This window comes from Lagenorhynchus albirostris, chromosome 5 (assembly GCF_949774975.1).
Source record: "Lagenorhynchus albirostris chromosome 5, mLagAlb1.1, whole genome shotgun sequence".
In the NCBI taxonomy this organism is placed as follows: domain Eukaryota; kingdom Metazoa; phylum Chordata; class Mammalia; order Artiodactyla; family Delphinidae; genus Lagenorhynchus; species Lagenorhynchus albirostris.
Window position 1 is genome coordinate 18,072,802 of NC_083099.1, and position 18,975 is coordinate 18,091,776.

Here is an 18,975-nt window from a genome sequence, read left to right on the forward strand (position 1 = left end):
GGTTGATTCTAAGATTTGGTGCGGCCTTACAAGACAAATTAAAATTGTGTTAAATATTAGATTGAACCATGTGGAACTGTCATTTTTACAAATCAAAAAAGTAGGGTTTAGGGCTTCCCTGGTGGCGCAGTGGTTGAGAGTCCACCTGCCGATGCAGTGGACATGAGTTCGCGCCCCGGTCTGGGAAGACTCCACATGCCACGGAGCGACTGGGCCCGTGCGCCATGGTCACTGAGCCTGCGCGTCCGGAGCCTGTGCTCTGCAACGGGAGAGGCCACAACAGTGAGAGGCCCGCGTACCGGGAAAAAAAAAAAAAAGTAGGGTTTAAACTAATATAAGATAAAATAAGCTTATTAATTGGTTTGCATTTCTAACAATAAAATCCTAGTAAAATATTTTGTTTCCAGTTCCAAATGAATTCACTTTAAGCGGCGAATTTTTGGTAACAATTATCGTTGGTTATTTATCTACATTTGGGGTTACAGTGGCATTTGGAGGCCAGAGGTAGAATCCACCCACTGCTTGGAACATTGTTTCAGTGGGAGAAAAGTCATCCTGGGGTCCAAATAATGAATTAAAAACTAATTTTTGCAATCAACCCATTTTTTAACTGATAACATGCTGAAGAATTATGAATGTGACTTTGTTTTAATAAGATACACATCCAAATATGCATATCCAAGTTAGTGTTGATATTTTCAAAGCCATCACCATGGGAGCTTCCACAGACATTTTCATGATAGGGTCAAGGTTACAAACAGTTCTGTGGTCTTATCCTCTGGAATCTCCCTGAAATTCTGTGGCAATAATTCCTTTTACTGTCTTTCGAGATGGTGAATAGTCATCCACTGAAGATGGGTTGTTTTTTAGTAATACAATAAGTAAACAAACTGGGCAATATATTTGAGGGCTCACATGAGAAATGATGTTTATGTTCTTGTCTGGCCATATTTTACTTGTGGCTGTACCGTCACCCACAGGACCTCTTCAGTCATTATACTGCCCGATTTTATAATGCCATTACTCCCTGAGCAACTGGAAAAGGCAAGGCATGTAGAAACTCTCCATAACTATTTGCTGAATGTTGAATACATGAATGAAGCTATGACTTCTTATATATGAGTGTCATTCACATACATAGTGAAGTAGAAATGGCTCACAGTTGGTAAATAAAGAAGACAAAAAACTTTTTTTCCAGTACAGTTTTCTTTATTGATCTTGCTGTTTTATATCTCAGTATTTCTGGGCAGTTGAGTACCTCTGAGCTGTATCAAGCTCCCCCAGTCCCCCTCCCACAAGAGTCCTGATCCACTTCTAACAGCAGGAGTTAAGGCTCTGCTAGTTTAGATTAATCTACTGGTTTAAAATTGTTCTGTTTTCTTTGAAGTACATTGATTTGCAAAATCACTGTTTGCTCATCCTTAAAGGTACAGGGAACCTGGATAGGCAGGACTAGTCAGCACTGTATTGTGAGGGGAAAAAAAAGATTTCTCATGCTGAGTTGTGCATATTTGTATTTGAAAATAGGAAGTAGGAACATTAGGAAGGATCTGCAAAATTATGTCCACAGAGCCACTGGGTCCTGGTTCCACCAAGTCATTGACTGATAACTTAATCTGAAAACCATCAGCAAAGTTAGTAAAATAGTGAAGCAGAGTGACAATTTTGTGGATGCAAAAGAATCCTTAAAAGTAATCCAGCCCAAAACAACAAATGCTGGAGAGGGTGTGGAGAAAAGGGAACCCTCTTGCACTGTTGATGGGAATGTGAATTGATACAACCACTATGGAGAAGTATGGAGGTTCCTTAAAAAACTAAAAATAGAATTACCATATGACACATCAATCCCACTACTGGGTGTATACCCAGAGAAAACCATAATTCAAAAAGACACATGCACCCCAATGTTCATTGCAGCACTATTTACAATAGCCAGGTCATGGAAGCAATCTAAATGCCCATCAACAGATGAATGGATAAAGAAGATGTGGTACACATATATACAATGGAATATTACTCAACCATAAAAAGGAACGAAATTGGGTCATTTGTGGAGACATGGATTGATCTAGAGACTGTCATGCAGAGTGAAGTAAGCCAGAAAGAGAGAAACAAATATTGTATATTAATGTACGTATGTGGAACCTAGAAAAATGGTACAGATGAACCGGTTTGCAGGGCAGAAATGAGACACAGATATAGAGAACAAACATATGGACACTAAGGGGGCAAAGTGGCAGGGTGGGGTGGTGATGGTGGGATGAATTGGGAGATTGGGATTGACATATGTACACTAATATGTATAAAATGGATAACTAATAAGAACCTGCTGTATAAAAATAAATAAATAAAATTCTAAAATTAAAAAAAAAAAGTAATCCAGCCCAAAAACTCATAATAAAGAGGAAAATGCCTGAGGTGCAGAGAGAATAATCCGCTTTCCCAACACAGCATGTGGATTAAGAACATGGGCTTTGGAGCCAGAAATGCCTTGGTGTGCAAATCCTGACTCTGTCTCCAGCCAGCTATGTGACCTGGGCTGAGTCTTCCCTTCCTTCTGTTTTAATTGCCTCACTCTTGAGGTTGTCAAGATTAACTGTATTAAACTCATAAAGTGCTTAACACAAAGAAAGCACCTCCCAAATTGTTATTATCATTATTGTTGCTGCTGTTGTTTTCCTAGGCCACAAAACCAGTTTCAGGGTATACTACAACACATTCATCCAATAAATATTTATTAGGCACATGCTTTGTTCCAAACACTGTTCTAGGTGCTGTAGATACATCAACAAACAAAACCAACAAAATCCTTTCCCTTATGGTGCTTTCATTTTAGTAAGGACAGACAGGCAATAACCTATAAACCTGGTAAAGGGGAAAGTTTTACAGTAAATTAGAAGATGATATGTACTATTGACAAAAAAAAAAGGAGGGAGGGGTGCTTCCCTGGTGGTGCAGTGGTTAAGAATCTGCCTGCCAATGCAGGGGACACAAGTTAGAGCCCTGGTCCGGGAAGATCCCACATGCCGTGGAGCAACTAAGCCCATGTGCCACAGTGACTGAGCCTGCACCACTCTAGAGCCCACGAGCCACAACTACTGAGCCTGTGTGCCACAACTACTGAAGCCCGTGCACCTAGAGCCTATGCTCCACAACAAGAGAAGCCACTGCAATGAGAAGCCCGTGCACCGCAATGAAGAGTAACCCCCACTCGCTGCAACCAGAGAAAGCCCATGTGCAACAACGAAGACCCAACGCAGCCAGAAATTAATTAATTAATTAATTTTAAAAATTAAATTTAAAAAAAGTAGGGGGATCCAAGCACTGGGGAGAGGAGAGGTGGAGCAGGTGGCGATATTAAATCAGGTGGTCAAGATAGACCTCACTTGGAGTGTGACATTTAAGACTGGAGGGAGGCAAATAAGGGAGCCATCAGGATATCTGAGGGAAGAGCGATCAGGCAGAGGGAAGATAGCTCAAGGGCCTTATGTTAAGAGTGGCTGGTATGTTCAAGGAACAACAAGGAGGTAAGCCTGGCTGGAACAGAGTAAGCAAAGGAGAGGTGAGAGTAAAGAGGTAATGGGAGCTGAGATCCTTAAGAAGCTTTGAGAGCCATAGAAAGGACTATGGATTTTACTCTGCAAGAAATAAGGAGCCATTGCAAGACTTTGAGTGGAGGAGTGACCTGATGGGATTTATATTTTTAAATGATCACTCATGGTTCTGCTTTCTGGGTTATAATCCTCAGTTTGGCTCAAATGAAATTTTCTTTGTTCTCCTAAAAAAAAAAGAGTATCACTCAGGCTGCTGTATTAAGAATAGACTGAGGGGAGGCAACAGTTGAAGTAGGGAAACTATTTAGGAGACTTTAGAGCACCCCAGAGGGGCATAATGGTGGGAATATACCAGGGAAGTATATCAGTAGAGGTGGTGAGAAGTGGCTACATTTTAAATATATTTTGCACAGGTGACAGGATGTGAAATGTGAGAAAGAAAGAAGCTATGAATGAATCCTAGATTTTTGGCCTGGGATGTTGGAATACTGAAGGTGTCACTAACTGAGGTGAAGAAGGAAATGACTGGAATGGCTTTTGGGGGAATGAGCAAGATCAGTTCGTTTTCATAACTCTTATCCTTGTTTCTCTATAGGTAAGATATTTCCCCTTTCTGGCTTCTTCCAAGATTTTCTCTTTATCTTTGATTTTCTGCAGTTTGAGTATATGTTTAGGTATAGGATTTTTGGTGTTGGTATTTTTTTTTCCTTTGGTATTTATTCTGGTCTTTGGTGTTCTCTGAGCTTCCTCTTGGATCTGTAGTTTGTGTCTGTCATTAATTGTGGAAAGTTCTTGACCATTATGACTTCAAACATCTATTTTACTCCATTTCTTTCTTCTCCTTCTGGCATTCCAATTTTCTCTATGTTACATCTTTTGAAACTTTCCTACAATTCTTGGATATTCTGTTTTGTTTGTGTGTCTGTGTGTGTGTGTCTTATTGAGGTATAATTGACATATAACACTATATTAATTCCAGGTGTACAACATAATGTGTTTTTTGTTTGTTTCTTTGTTTGTTTTCACTCTTTTTTCCTCTTTGCATTTCAGTTTTGGAAGTTTCTGTTGACTAATCTTTTTTTTTTTTTTTTTTTTTACATGGTACGCAGGCCTCTCACTGTTGTGGCCTCTCCCGTTGCAGAGCACAGGCTCTGGACGCGCAGGCTCAGCGGCCATGGCTCACGGGCCCAGCCGCTCCGCGGCATGTGGGATCTTCCCGGACCAGGGCACGAACTCGCGTCCCCTGCATCGGCAGGCGGACTCTCAACCACTGCGCCACCAGGGAAGCCCCTATTGACTAATCTTTAAGTTCACTAATTCTCTCCTTGGCTGTGTCCAGTCTAATAAAGCATCAAAAGCATTCTTCATTTCTGTTACAATGTTTTTGATTTCTAGCATTTTCCTTTGATTCTTCCTTAGAATTTTTATTTCTCTACTTACATTACTTATCTGTTTTTGCATGTTGTTTATGTTTTTCATTATAGCCCTTAACATATTTATCATAGTTATCTTAAATTCCCTGTCTGACAATTCCAACATTTTTGTCATATTTGAGTCTGCTCTGTCCCTTCAGACTTTTTTCTTGCTTTTTGTCATGCCTTGTCATTTCTTGTTTAAAGAGGAAGATGTGGTATTGGGTTATGGATACTGAGGTAAATAGGCCTTTTGTATAAGGATTTATGATAATCCAGCTAGGAGCTGAGCTTGGTTTAATGTTTTTTAAAGTTTGCTGTAGCTCTAGGTGCCAGAGGCTTCAAACTTTTCTAGTGTCTCCTTTTTTTCTTTTTTTGGTCTCCCCTCTTGACTTTGGGCCACCTTAAGTATGTCTTCTTAGGGACACACTGTGTCTTGTGGCTCTTTCAATTGTAATCTGCTTTTTTTATACTGGAGCACAGTGGTAAGGTATGAAAGAGGAAGAACATTCTATAATCTTCCAATAGTCTTTTTCTTTTTTTTTTTTTAATTTCTTGGCTGTGCCACACAGCATGTGGGATCTTAGTTCACCAACCAGGGATTGAACCAGCACCCCCTGCACTGGGAGCGTGGAGTTTTAACCACTGGACTGCTAGGGAAGTCCCTAAATCTCAGTCAGCCTCTGTTTCTCTCCTGTGACCTTCACAGTTATTTCTTCTGGTATAGCACCTTTCTCTCCCTTAGATGAACAGGAAGGCTATAGAGGGCTGGAATGAGAGACATACCCTTCTCTTATGCCTCTGGGAAAAGCCTCTGATCAAGTCTTCCCTCTGGAGAATAAGCCTTTGCTATGGAGAAGTCTCTGGGCCTATTTCACTGGTTTTATTTTTCTCCTTCCCCTTCCAGAGCCATGTGGGGATCTTTCTCAGATCTTCACCTTGAGAACCTTGTGGGGTTCCTGGAGATAAAACCTATGAAAGTATGGCCCATCCCCCACCCCCCAGCCTGGCCCTGAGGCTATGGCCTCCTGGAGTTTCTCACTCTCATGCTAGTCCATACTCAGCCTCCAGCAGTTCATTAAAATTACCTTTCAAGTGTACCTAACATTACACTCCAGGGGCTTCTGCTCCCGGTAAGCAGATGTCTTCTAGATTCACCTGACTCTCCAGATGTGAGGATAGCAGTTTGCCCTACAAATTCCGTTCTCTGATGGGTTCAAAACAAGTTGTTGAATTCTGGCTTGTCCAGTGTTTCTTGTTATAAGAATGGCAGTAATGGCTTCCAAGCTCTTTACAAGTTGGAGTTAAAGCTAGAATTCTTAGCAGTTATTTGGGCATGTTGATTTTGAGGTGTCTGTTGGATTCTTTTTACTCCAGGCATGGTTATGCACCTGCAGCATTGTCATTATCAGAGAGCCAGTGCAGAAATGTAGACTTTCAGGACCCACCCCAGAACTACAAAATCAGAACTTGCATTTTAAAAGATCCACAGATCTTTCTGGAGATTTATCTGCACATAGATGTTTGAGAAATACTGTATTAGCAATGAAATGAAGATGTGGAAGAGACAACCATATGTACTGGAGTCTCGAGTTAAGCAGAGAGGTCCAGGCTGGAGACATAAATTTCTGAATTTTTGTCATGTCGTTAGTATTTTAAGCCATGAAATACGTTTCTTTTTCTAGGGAAAATGAGTGTCAATGCATCTGTAGCTGAATAAGTTGTGTTTATTCCTCGTTGCAAGGTGAGAGAACCCACACCATGGAGAACCTGGAGTATCTCAGAAAAAGTGTGCTAGAAAGGACTTGTTATAGGATTAGGACTAACGTTAGGTGATTTATGGGGGTGCATAAGGAAGTAGGGCTTTGCTCTGGATTGAATGCAGTGAGGAAGTAGGGGTAATTGTATGATTGGATGTCTTCATAAATCTTTTCTGTAAGGTAGGAGGGTTAAAGCTAAAGGTGTAATAGGTAAAGAAGCAGCCATCAGTTATGGCCAGGATACGGGAATGTTTGCTTATTCTAAAGGTTTGGACAATGTTCATGTTCTTCATGTGTGTTCAGACATTATTATGGAGTGGTCTTGTTTTTGTCTTGATCTATCCTGGTCACAGCGGTGTTGTCTGATGTTGGTGTTCTAGAAATTGTTTATGTCCAACAGGAGAACACCAGGGCTACCTTTGAGTGCCAGGCCAGCTCTGGATGTCAGGGGTTGCTTTTCTCTTTCTCATCGGTCCTCAATATCTTCCCTCTATGCCCTTCTATGCCTTGTTTTGTGGGCATCTGGTCCTTCATGGAGTCCAGCCCATACTGTGAAAGCTCGCAATTTATATAGTCTTAAATTGAAAAGGACAGAGGGCTTTATCTGCACTCATCTGTCCCAGCTACTAGTTGCTCTACTTATTTAACCTCCTCTAACCCAGAGGAGTTCAAAGAGGTTAAATAGTTTTCCACAGAGTAGCCTAGATTACAAGGCAGAGCATTTAGTAGTAAGAGCATCCACCAGCCTTTAAGGCCTGTGTTTAAATTCTAGCAATAATACCCACTTGCTTTAGCAAGTTGTTTAAAACCCTCTAGTTCCAGTTTCTTCCTCTAGAAAAAGAGCTGAATAAACTTCCCTTTTGGGATTGGCTGACACAATTAGACCTAGTGTTTAGAAAGCAGCTAAGAAAAGTCTGATGGCCATTTCAACAAGTGGTGGTTTGGTAGAAGTAACAGAAATAATAGAAATGGGTGTAAAAATTGCTGGCATCTTCCCCTTGTCTTTGAACTCCCCATCTTGTCCCCACACCATTTATATTTCATTGGTTTGCCTTATTGGAAGATATGGTTCGAATTATACATTCTGAGTAAAACTTAACATTTGTTGATAATATAGAAGTATACACTCTTCAATTATGGGAGCCAATTAGTAAGATCACATGAAAGAGACATTTGAGTTGGAATCCAATGATTTATATTTGACTCCTGGCTTCATAACTGGGAAGTTTACATCCTACAGCAACTTACCTGACCTTCTGAGTTGTAGATACCTCATCTGTTAAACAAGTATGAGGGGTGGGAGCTAGGGGAGAGTGTTTTGAAGATGACTTTGGGTAATATTTTTGTTTTGTAAGGTATTTTATATATTGTAAAGCTTTTTACAAAGAAAGTTCTATTGTCATTCGATCCTTATGCATATTTTTATGTGCTCAATTTATTCCTTAAACTTATTTTCAGTTATGGAATGGAAAAACCAGGAAAGCATTCAAATTTCCCTCCAAGGTATTTGAGTTCATACCTTGGGACCCGATTCAGCGAAGCGTATCTAAATCGGTTGCCTTATGTTCTTGGGCTACCAACCAAGAATATAGTCAAATAATGGTGACCAACTTCAAATGCTGCTGTACCAAAAGACTGATCTACTGAGGGCTATGCAGGAAGGGAAGGACAGGACTGCAAACATACTTTACCTATGGATGAGCCATAAAATACAACATTACCTAAGATAAAGTGCCCCCCTCACTCCCCCCAAAACAGAAGCCAATCCTAGTCATTTGTTCAGAAGAAAAGAAAAGAACAATGAACATTTACTAACACCATTTTCATTGTCTCAGGGGAGGATGTTAACTTTGAATGCCTACATTGTATCAGGCTGGAAGAAGTCCTCACAGGAGCCCTGAGGTTTCATTATTATTACCTTCATGTTACAGGTAGGAAGGGACTGGAGTTTAGAATGATTATGCAACTCGTCCCAAATCACACACCTAGTAAATGGCAGAGTGAGAATTGGAGGTAGATCTGTTTGAAGTGAATACATTAGACTTCTTTGAACTTATTGGGGTACTTACTGAGGGAAAAATACCCCAGCTGAATGGCTCTTCTATTGTCTACATTCCAAAGTAAAATTAATGTTCCTAAAAGAAAGAGGAAGGAAGTTATAGAATTTCGATAAAGGGACATCTGAAAACCCATTTAAGGCATCGGGTCCCCCTGCCTGATGGTGGATCCTTCTACAGCAGCTGGTCTAGGTCACAGTGACAGGGAAGGTTATAAGGTTCTTACATACCCAGAGCGAAATATGGGAGACTGTAGCATCCAACAATTCCAGCCCGATTGGATCTCCTCACTTAGGTCAGAGAGCCCATCCCTAACTCCTCTCTCGTGAAACGCATCATGCCTGACATGCATCTTCTCCCCACTCCTTTCAACTGCTTCCCAAAGGGTGAGAGATGTGAATCCCTTCCTCATGGCTCTCTTGTGGGTGATTGCTCCACCCACCATGGTCCCTCTAGGCCTAGCTTTTCTGAATTTCTTCCAACATCTGCTGGTGACATAAAAATCTGCCAAAGCACTGGGCGGTTTCCCCAGCTTCCTCTTACAACCCTCCGAAGGATTCACAAATGTGAAAAACGTTGTGATATGACAGCCTGCATGGTTTTGTTTGTTTGTTTGTTTGTTTTGCAGTACGCGGGCCTCTCACTGTTGTGGCCTCTGCCATTGCGGAGCACAGGCTCCGGACGCGCAGGCTCAGCGGCCGTGGCTCATGGGCCTAGCCGCTCCGCGGCATGTGGCATCTTCCCGGACTGGGGCACGAACCCGTGTCCCCTGCATTGGCAGGTGGACTCTCAACCACTGCGTCACCAGGGAAGCCCCAGCCTGCATGGTTTGACCTGTGTAGAATTTAGCAACTGTTGCTTATAAGGAAAATATTTATAGCCTCATTTTTTTTAATGCAAAAAAGAAAACAAATTGCAAATATTTTGTTGATTTTTTAAATCAAGTAAATGGAAATGTGCTCTCCTTATAAAAAAACATTTTAAATATAATAATCTTCTCTCTTCCTCTCAGAACTGTATTTAGTTTATGTCCTTAAGTATGCATATTTATCTGTATGAACGCCCAGAAAAAAATACACTTTGATATTTTGTGTTTTAAAAAATAAATGAAGTACACTCATGATAGAAAAAAATATGCCGCAATTAAAATGAAAGATGTAGACATCTAGGTAGTGATATATAAAGGTCTCTAAGACTTGTAGTTCAGGAATAAAAACCAAGCTGCAGAACAACACATGCCATATTTGATGCCTTAGTATTTCTAAGTGTGGGTTTCTAGACCTAAATCAGAGCGGCACTCTGACTGTTGAAACCACTGTGGCTTTCAAATTGTAAAGTCTCAAACAACACCTCATAGTAATAGATATCCCAATATATGACGATCCACAGATCGATGGCAAATAAAGACTCCTACTCTTTTCCTCACTTTTGTAATCCTGGCCAAGGCACTCTATTTATTTGTCTCCCTAAAATTTAACATTCATTTCTCGACATCTCTGGGAGATATACAGAACAAAAAGAAGTGGTCCCTAATCTATTGGAGTTATAATCTATTCGGGGTAGAGAAAATACCACATAAAAATTTAAACAATGCAAACTAGTGTGTGGTTCATTGCCAGCTTTGATACAGCTGCTTGAAACTGAGGAGAGTTATTAGTTAGATCCATTAGACAATAACTAGCTTGTCTAGGTATTAGAAAATTGTAATCTGTCTTCACTTCGTTCTTGCAAAATTGCATACCCACCAAGCTTTATGTAGCTTAGACAAGGTACCACAAGACTCACTTCACCACCCCCCATAAATAGTACCTCTGGCATACGAGCCTTAAGGTGTGTGCCCAAGTTGTTTTTCAGGAACAAGGAGTCACCTCTCATCCAGTTCAAACCTGTTGAGACCACCCTCACCTGGGCCTGCTCAAGTGTCTGATAGGTGACCTTTTGACATCAGAGGGCCAAAAACTCTACCCTCAGAACATACTAATGCCACAATTTTCTGAACACGTGTCCCATGAAGAAACACGAAGCTCATTTTTACCTGCGCAGAACAACAGTTACTTCACCTTTTTCCTACCTCCAATCACCTTCCCCCAAGTCTCAGACCACCCTGTTTCTTTATCCCTTAAATATCCCAAGCCCCTCGCCTTTGAGGAGGCAGATTTGAAACTTGTTCTTCTCTCTTCATGAAAAAACCTTTTCTTTGACGCAAACCTTGGTGTCTCAGCATTTGACTTGGTGCCCATCGGGCAAATAAACCTGATTCGGTAACATAATGAATTGAGAAAGCGGGGGCTGTCTGTAGACTAGACTAGACTAGAGGTGATTCCTAGAATCCAGAAATAGATAAGAATAGTTAGGGGTTGATGAATGATCTGGGTAGCCCATCTACCTGGTAATTCAACAAGGTCTTAATTGGCATCGTACACTGTGTCGAGAACCAGTATTCTCTATGTGTTGTGCAACATTTCACCTGGCCTGACTAATGAAAACTAAGTGCATTTGGAATGGAAATGACATATATGTAGATGAAGTGTTTGATGAGCTCTTTTGCAACCCTGATCTATGTAAACAAACACAAATAAAGGAAGACAAACATCACTCAGTTAGCCTATCCAGGAGCAAGGTTTGAAAATGAAGATCCTTTTACCACTGACCTTTCTGGTTTTTATTAGTTCTCCAGGTTGGACAATAGAGAGGCACTACTACATAGGCATTAGAGAAACTACTTGGAATTATGCTCCTACTGGTAAATATATGCTCATTGTAATGCCTATTTCAGAAGATCAGTAAGTAATACCTTCACACTGAAAAAGCAGCTATCAGAAGCAAACGTTGATGATTATTATTCACTGATAAAATGCTGCTAAAGAATTTTCCATGATTGACCGTTTCAGGGCACATTTGCTATTAGAACCGCTTCCTTTGAATTTTTAGTATAAGCATGACATGGAAGACAGCTATTAATATAAATCAGAAATTGCTCCTTCCTGAGATTATTGCCACTCTTGCCCTCATGATGCATATTTCAGGGATTATCTCTAATTCTGTATTTATCATCAATTTTGTTTGAGTGGTGCTTAAGATGTAAAACAATGCTTTTCCTTCCCATATGGAGTCTATGGCAGAGATTGTAAAATTGCAGCTCTCTTCTTGATTTCTCTGTTCAGATCATTGGGACGAGGGAATCTAGAGGTTATGAGTCGGGTTCTGATTTACTCTGCTTGTGTGCCAAATTGCCCCCAATTCTACCAACAAATCCACGAATCATTGAAATGTGTAAACAATCTTAACTTGTAGGAATTGATCTGATGCTTGAGAGCTAAAATAACCTCAGGGTAGGGTTAGAAACCTTTCGTGGTTCAGTACAAAGAATTTGGTAAGTCATTTAAACCGAAATACCATGTATATTACTTGCTACATTTGCATGTGATCTCTTCACCAGAACTTCCAAACTTCTCCTTGCCTACTACCCTGTTTTTGACTCCTTCTAGATTTTCACCAGTATCTGGGTTTGCTCTATAAAATTAGGCTGTAATGCTTCTTACTTCTAGTTTCAGTAGATTTAACACTGTTTTCTTTCAAGTCAAACATTGTTCAAGTTCTTGTTTGTTTGTTTGTTTACAGAGAGTTTCAGTCCCAAACATATCTGAAACAAAGCCAAGATAGGATAGGACCTGTTTATAAAAAGGCTTTGTATTTTGAGTACATGGATGATACCTTTCAAACGATCATTGAAAAACCATCCTGGTTGGGATTTTTAGGTCCAATCATGAAAGCAGAGACTGGAGACGTCATTTGTGTACATGTGAAAAATTTTGCTTCAAGAAACTATAGTTTCCATCCTCACGGAATCAACTGCACTAAAGAAAACGAAGGTAAGTGGGTCCCCTTTCCTTAGATTCCTGAGCTTTTGCTTGTGAAGAGCATGAGACCAAAACCTCAGGAAAAGCAAGGTAATCGTGAACTAGGAGTAGTTTGGGGTGAATGTAGAATTTTACTTCAGATGTCTTTAATTTTTATATCCCAGATTGTTCTGTAATTTCTCATTTGAAATGAGTGGACCCTCCCCCCTGCACCCAGTGCAATTTCTGGAAAAGAAAACACACTTTTCTCGTATGTAAATAAATAACTAATTGGGGGATGGATAGGAGACACTCATGAGCTAAATGTTAGGTTGGCAGAAATATTGTTCTGCCTTCATCTCATTTCCATTTCCTAGCGAATGAGGATTAGCTTCTTGGAAAACACCACTGTCAGGTGAAGTCACTATTTTCCAGACAGTAAGTATCTTCTCCCCTAAACATTCACACTCACAGCTGCCTGATGGTGTTGGAAAAAGGAAGGGAAGAGAAAGCTACCAAATAGGGTTTTGTGTTCAACCTGGAGCAAGGTCGTCTCAAAAGATGATAAATGATAGGTTGGTCACGCTTCAAAGTCTTCTGTTGAATGAAGGAATGTTACCTATAATTATCAGATTCCAGCTTCCGGAGGTGGAGATCTGAAGCCAGATTCTAGGAGAGGAAGCAAAAAAAGAGAGCAAGACGCCAGCTTCAGACTAAGGTAGTAGCTCAGTATAATATCAGCTATGCAGAAGGCCCCTTCCCGATGCCTGTGGGCAGCTTGTAGATGACATGGAAGCTCTTGAGGCCCTGGGTCCCAAAGTCTGATTTGCAGTATAGAACATACGGAGGTCAACTCAGGATCCTAGCTCTCTGTAGCCAAGATCTAGCACATAGTAGGTGCACAGTAAATATCTGTGGAATCTGTCAATAAAGGTGATGATAGTCTGTTAATATGCTGCCTGACTCATTCCAATTTAGTCTGGAAACTGGCCAAGCTGGCCATTCAGGTAGAAACCAAGTAAGGGGGATCTAGGGAGACAGGAGGCAGGAGAAAGGAAGGTGGAGATGCACACTTTATTCTAAAAATACAAATTAATATCCATTCATAACTTAATGGAGAAAGCGTGGGTCACATGCAAAACAGTGTCGTCCGGTGGTTACTGTGACCACACTGCAGGTTGTTTTCTAGGCGCTTTCTATCCTGATAACACTACAGGCCCACAAAAGGAAGATGACCGGCTAGAACCAGGGGCAGAGTATACTTACCGGTGGTTTGCAGAAGAAACTCAGGGGCCTTGTCCCAATGACAGTAACTGCATGACACGGAGGTACCACTCCCATGTAGAAACTCTAAAAGATGTGGCTTCAGGACTTCTTGGACCAATTCTGACTTGTTAAAGAGGTTACATTGTAAAAATCTCATTGTAGCAATAGAGCCAACCGGGATACGTGGGGTCTCCCTCGCTCGTCCAGTGGAATTTTGCTATCAAATGACCTCTCTTTGCCTGGCTTGACCTTGATTCTCCAGTCAAGAAAGTAACGTTGCCACTGGAACTCTGAGCTCTAGATGGCAATCTTGAGTCCAATGCCTCCATTCCAGTCCAGGAGTGCAGGTTGGACACTAGATGGTAGTCAAACCCAGTAATCGTCACCTTAGTCACCTTCACACAAAACTCTGTCACCCTTCTACAGAGAAGTGTTGAAACCACAGCATGGGAGGAAACAGGGAGATGAGAGGCTGTCTGCCTGTTCCTTGCATGCTCAGTTCCTTAGGTTTCTGTCTGTGGAGGTGCAAGATTTTCCTTTTACATTTTGAGTGGAATCAGTTAGAATCACCAGTTTATTTCATAGCAAAAAGAATTTCTGCAAAGAGGAAGTTTTGCTGTTTTGCTGTTTTGTTTCAGGAACCCTGGATAGAGACATGGAAAAAAATATCCACGAGTCTTACGTTCTGATGTTTTCTATAACTGGAAAACCGTAGCTGGTATATGAATGACAATATTAATATATATACTGAATCCGGCCAAGTTAATACTAGAGTTTCTAGCTTCTGGGAGAGAAATCTCATGTGCTGTAAGATTATAAAGAACTTTCTCATTCATTATATCCTATAATTCTAACTTCTATGATTCTATTTCCCTATGTTTGAGTTGGTTTAAATGAGTTTTTATTTCCCAGTTTTTTACCCCAGGTATGCTGGTTGATAGGCAAGTCATCTAGTAAATTCTCTCGGTTTCCAAAGTCTCATAGCAAGTAAAGTTAAACAGATGCATTTGTTTCTAACATCTGATATGGATCAAAATTAGGTGGAGACAGCAGAGCAAAGATGTAATTTTAAGGTAATAAAATATTATAGAAGAACAAAGACATAACTGACCAGATATCTTATGGAAATGTGTTTCTATGTAGAACCTTTCAGAAGAGATGCTCCTGTTATCTCAGTCACCTTTACCCTTGTTTTCTTCTTCCATGGACTTAGCTTCTTTCTATTCTTTTCCCCTTTTCACTGTTTCCCACTTTTTAGCTTACTTTTCCTCCTCTTGCCTCTAAATTTGTGTGCTCCTCAGCTTTAATCAGAAACAATGCTTATGGCCTCTTTTTTGGGAAAACAAATCAAGTCCTGTCGTAGATTATACATGAGAACAATGATGATACTGCCAGGCTTATGTGATGAGAAAATGCATAGAATGTATACCATGTGGCCTTGATCTAACATGCCTGATAGGTTAATTTACATGTGTTTTCAGCAATAAATGGATACATGTATGGGAATCTGCCCAATCTCACCATGTGTGCAGAGGACAGGGTCAAGTAGTATTTTATTGGCATGGGAGGTGTGTTGGACACACACTCCATCTTTACCCATGGACAAACTCTGATCTCTCGGAATCACAGAAAAGACACCGTTACTGTCTTCCCTGCCTCAATGCGAGATGCCTTCTTGGTGGCCAAGGGTGCTGGAGAGTGGATGCTGGGCTGTCAGATACATGGTAGGGATTTATTCCTTTTACATAATACAGGGTCAGGGGACTCCCAGGGTTACGACCCATTACAAATGCATCATCTTTCAAATGGGGGAAACTGCCATTGGGGAGGTTATAAGATGGCCTTTTGGAAAGTCAGTGACACAGTTAGGACTAGAACCCACGTCTCTGACACCTTTAACTTTATGGTAATAAACACTTTTAGGTATATAGGGATTATTTTTGTTGTTGTTTTTATAAAAAGAAGTTTATATTCATTAGCTGGTAAACCTTACAAGAAAACCCTGAGTGTCAGACAGAGCATGTATTATTACACCTTTTTAAAATTATTTTTTATTTATTTATTTTATTTTTTTTGCGGTACGCGGGCCTCTCACTGCCGTGGCCTCTCCCGCTGCGGAGCACAGGCTCCGGACGTGCAGGCTCAGTGGCCGTGGCTCAGGGGCCCAGCCGCTCTGCGGCATGTGGTATCTTCCTGGACTGGGGCACGAACCCGTGTCCCCTGCATCGGCAGGCAGACTCTCAACCACTGTGCCACCAGGGAAGCCCAGAGATCTGTATCTTTAAACAACCACCAGGGAAGCCCACACCTTTTTTTTTAATTGAGAAAACAAGTTCCAAGAGGTTAAAACACTTACCCAAAACCCTATGAGAGCCAGGAATTATGTAGGACAAAGTAATTCTAATCCAGTACCCAGTAAACCTACTTATTTTAGTTTATTTCCCTGTTCAATCACACTTCACATTTAATGATAGGAAGGCCTGTTATGAAGTTATTGATCTTCTCTATTCTTAAATATGACTAAATTCTACATATAATCATGTAAATGTTTTGTTTTATTTCTCAATCAGTAAACATGATTGTTACTAGAACTGAAGAATTTTTTTCTTTTTTTTTTTTTGTACAAAAATGGGGTTTACTGGGCTTCCCTGGTGGCGCAGTGGTTGAGAGTCCGCCTGCCGATGCAGGGGACACGGGTACATGCCCCGGTCCGGGAAGATCCCACATGCCGCGGAGGGGCTGGGCCCGTGAGCCATGGCTGCTGAGCCTGCGCGTCCGGAGCCTGTGCTCCGCAACGGGAGAGGCCACAACGGTGAGAGGCCCGCGTACCACAAAAAAAAAAAAAAAAAAAAAAAAATGGGGTTTACTTCTCTGAGAAAAACCTTTCTTTTTTCTAAGTCCCATACGTTGGTTAGCATCATACTTCAATTAATTATTTAAACAACTAAACAACAAGTATTTATTGGGATTTCCTAAGTGTTGTGTCCCTCCCAGAGTTGTGAGAAAAAGGAGACCCACACACAGCTATAATAACTCGACAGAGTTTAATGATAAAAAGGTTCTCACTTAGAAAGGAATATTGTTTTAACATACGTTTTAAAGGTTAAAAGGTACACTCAGCCCCACTCCTCCTATTTACCTCGTTTACAGATCTTGCCTTTAAATCAGGTCTTTCCTCCTCAACTCTGCAGAAAAATATAGGGTCAGCCTAGGCTCAGTTGCGAAAGCTTCTGAAAGTTGTTTGGCTGATGGACCCCATAGCCTTCCCCTGTGTTTCTTCTCTTCCTGAGACCTACAGTTTTGGGTGTTTGTGTTTGTTTGTTTTTGGTTTTTTGTTTTGTTTTGTTTTTAGGAATTACAAGAATACATGAATAGACTTGTTGGAAAGAAAGGAAGAAAAGAAAGAGGAAGGAGCCAGGGCAGGGGGCAGCGAAGGAGGGAGGGAGAATTTGGTGGTGGCAGCAGACAGAAAGAGTGAAAGTCTAATATGGTATCTGGGAGCCACCTCATAGGACCTCCAGAGAGTTGAGAATTAAAAAAGGCAGCTGATAAACTTGTGGTAGCTTCAAATTGGCCAAGGGGGAGTGTTTACACTACCAAAATTAGCAAAAAAAGAAAAAGAAGAATCAGATTTTGTGTTCACCTTTAGAGAAATGGTTTAAGAATAGACCGCTAGTCTAACCCTACCCCACTACCATCCCAGTTCCCTCTCCAGAGAATAATCCCTGTAAGCAAGTTTGCGTGAATACCTGTAAACCTGTTTACCATGCATTTTCATACAATATATATGAACATGTAGAAATAAAAAATGCACAGCTATTGTTTTGTCTTTTGTTCTACATAAGTAGATCACACTGCATATAAGTTTTATTTAATTATATAACTTAAAAAAATAGGCTATTATTTTTATATAATAGGTTTTCCTTTATTCTGCTGCTTGCTTTCTTCACTCATCCATATGTCTTGAAATCTTTTCCATGATATTCCCTATACCTCTAACTTACTCTTTTAAACAGTTGTATAGTTTTCCATATTTGAGACATAGCCTAATTTATTTAACCATTTGCCTACTGATAGATATTTAAATAGCTTTCACCTTCTTGGTTCACTAACTGTTATAACTAACCCCTTTTTATGTCTATCTTTTTATGTATGTGCAAATATGTGTCTTGCTTAACTATGAAGAAGTGAAATTTTTTTAATGGAAGGGTTTTTAATTTTAACTAATGCTGCCTAATTGCCTTCCAAAAAGTCTGTGTTAATTTACTCTCCCACCAATGTCACTCTAAAATCAAAACACAGGACTGATGCCCTCATGGAAATGTACCTGCCTTGATTTTCTTCCTGCCTGCCAACTAGTTAATCTAATAAACCAACTAACTCATTAGTAATTAATGGTAACAATTTCAGACCCATAAGGGAAAATACTTTTGGCTAAACAGACTCTCGAATTCCTCTTGGTAGGCAGGTGCCGTAGTCATGTAGGAGCTGTTCCAATGCTTGTTATTATTCTCCACTAATATACGTTCCTCTAACATTCATCTTGGCCTCCTGAGTTTTATACTTGCTTCATACATTTCAAGTTTTTACACAGATTCCATAAAGAAAATACCTCAAATTTCTCAAAGGAAGGGGAAGTGGCAATGTGGTTGGCTACAATTTTTAAAATACATATGGACTAAGAAAAATGTTTTAATATTTTCATAACATTCTCTACTTGGGTTTACTGTTTTTCAGAGGGTATGCAGACCTTCTTCAATGTAAGGAGTTGCCAAAATCCTTCGACAGATGTTATTGGGACACAAGTTTTACGTTATTATATTGCTGCTGAAGAAATTTTTTGGAACTCTGCTCCATCTGGTATAGATTTCTTCACTGGGAATAATTTAGCAGCAGCTGGAAGGTAATGATTCAGCAATTAAAATATTTATAGTTAAATAAAGATAATTGGACTTTTTCATAACCTAGCTACTCCTGAGAAGATTTAGGTATCTATAATAAAAAGATACTGATAACATAAAGGTAGGAAAATAATTATAACAATTATTGGAAAATATTCAGCCTAAGGATCATTGCTACACAAAGTT

At 40.3% G+C, this 18,975-nt stretch overlaps 1 pseudogene; it reads left to right on the plus strand.

The window, feature by feature from the left end:
- The first annotated feature begins 11,546 nt into the window (after positions 1–11,546).
- On the plus strand, positions 11,547–17,286 carry LOC132520810 (ceruloplasmin-like; annotated as a pseudogene).
- Positions 17,287–18,975: the final 1,689 nt, after the last annotated feature.